This window comes from Macrobrachium nipponense, chromosome 33 (assembly GCF_015104395.2).
Source record: "Macrobrachium nipponense isolate FS-2020 chromosome 33, ASM1510439v2, whole genome shotgun sequence".
NCBI lineage: Eukaryota > Metazoa > Arthropoda > Malacostraca > Decapoda > Palaemonidae > Macrobrachium > Macrobrachium nipponense.
In genome coordinates, this window is record NC_087219.1 from 45,341,151 (window position 1) to 45,343,383 (window position 2,233).

Here is a 2,233-nt window from a genome sequence, read left to right on the forward strand (position 1 = left end):
TCCAGCCAGTTCGGGTTAGAAACCGCCGCCTTGGTTGGTATGGGCCAGTGAGCGTCGGCGGTCCCCCCCCGCCACCGTCCGATCTCAGCCAGTTTGGGTTAGGGCGCCTCGGTTGGTATTAGGGCCAGTGAGCGTCCGGCGGTCCCCCGGCCGCCGTCCGATCTCACAGTAGTTTGGGCTAGGGCGCTCGGTTGGGTATAGGGCCATGAGCGTCCTGCGGTCCCCCGGCCGCCGTCCGATCTCCAGCCAGTTTTGGGTTAGGGCGCCTCGGTTGGTATGGGCCAGTGAGCGTCCGGCGGCGGTCCCCCGCCGCCGCCATCTCCAGCCAGTTTGGGTTTTAGGGCGCCTCAGTTGGTATAGGGCCAGTGAGCGTCCGGCGGTCCCCCGGCCCCTGGTTGGTAGCGGCCAGTTGAGCGTCCGGCGGTCCCCCGTCCGCTGTCGATCTCCAGCCAGTTTGGGTTAGGCGCCTTAGTTGTATAGGGCTATGTGAGCGTTCCAGCGGTCCCCCGGCGCCGTCCGATCTCAGCCAGTTTTGGGTTAGGGCGCCCCGGTTGGTATGGGCCAGTGAGCGTCCGGCAGCCATCTGATCTCCAGCCAGTTTGGGCGGTTAGGGCGCCTCGGTTGGGTATAGGGCCAGTGAGCGGTCCGCGCGGTCCCCCGGCCGCCGTCTGTCTCCAGCCAGTTTGGGAGTTTAGGGCGCCTCGGTTGGTATAGGGCCAGTGAGCGTCCGGCGGTTCCCCGGCTGCCGTCCGATTTCCAGCCAGTTTGGGTTAGGACGCCCTCGGTTGGTATGGCCAGTGAGCGTCTGGCGTCCCCCGGCCGCCGTCCATCTCTAGCCAGTTTGGTTTTCTAGGGCGTCTCGGTTGGTATAAGGGCCATTTGAGCGTCCGGGCCGTCCCGATCTCCCAGTCAGTTTGTCCGTCGTCCAATCTCCAGCCAGTTTGGGTTAGGGTGCCTTTGTTGGTATGGGCCAGTGAGCGTCCGGCGGTCCCCCGGCCGCCGTCCGATCTCCAGCCAGTTTGGGTTAGGGCGCCCCGGTTGGTATGGGCCAGTGACCGTCCAGCGGTCCCCCGGCCGCCGTCCGATCTCCAGCCAGTTCGGGTTAGGGCGCCTTGGTTGGTATGGGCCAGTGAGCGTCCGGCGGTCCCCCGGCCACCGTCCGATCTCCAGCCAGTTTGGGTTAGGGCGCCTCGGTTGGTAGGGCCAGTGAGGGCGTCCGGCCGTCCCCGGCCGCCGTCCGATCTCCAGCCGTTTGGGCTAGGGCCGCCTCGGTTGGTTTATAGCCAGTGAGCGTCCTGCGGTCCCCCGGCCGCCGTCCGATCCAGCCAGTGGGTTAGGGCGCCCGGTTGGCCATGGGCCAGTTTGGGAGGTCCGGCGGGTTTCCCCAGGGGCGTCCGATCTCCAGCCAGTTTGGGTAGGGCGGCCTCCGGTCTATAGGGCCAGTGAGCGTCGGCGGTCCCCCAGCCGCCGTCCCCCGGATCCTCCAGGCTAGTTGGGTTACCGGGCGCCTTTGTTGGTTGGGGCCAGTGAGCATCCAGCCGGTCCCCCGGCCCCTTCCGATCTCCAGCTAGTTGGGTTAGGGCGCCTCGGTTGGTATAGGGCCAGTGAGCGTCCGGCGGTCCCCCAGCCGCCGTCCGATCTCCAGCTAGTTTGGGTTAGGGCGCCTTTGTTGGTATTGGGCCAGGTGAGCGTCCGCGGTCCCCCGGCCCGCCGTCCAATCAGCCAGTTAGTTTAGGGGCCTTGGTTTGGTTATAGGGGCCGTGGGAGGCGTCCGGCGGTCCCCCAGCCGCCGTCCGATCTCCAGCTAGTTTGGGTTAGGGCGCCTTTGTTGGTATGGGCCAGTGAGCGTCCAGCGGTCCCCTGGCCGCCGTCCGATCTCCAGCCAGTTTGGGTCTCCAGTTAGACTTGGTTTCGGGCGCCTCCATCAGAAAGGGCTAGTAATCTTTCGGTGGTCCCCTGGCCGCCATCCGTCCTCCTGCCAGAGTTTGGTTCGGGCACCAATGAAGTTCAGCTAAGTTCAGGCGTTTCCTGTTCGGGCACCTCCTTTGTTGATTCTTCCTGGGCTGCCTTACCTCGTCTTCCTCTTCTTTTGGTTCGGATTACAATCCCAAGTTTTATTCTATATCATTTTCCATTTTCATATCGTGAACATTGATTAACTCTTTGAGGTTGTTCATTACCTCTTTCATGTTTGTTTTCCTCTTTTGATTCTCCTCCATCGACTCGATGACCT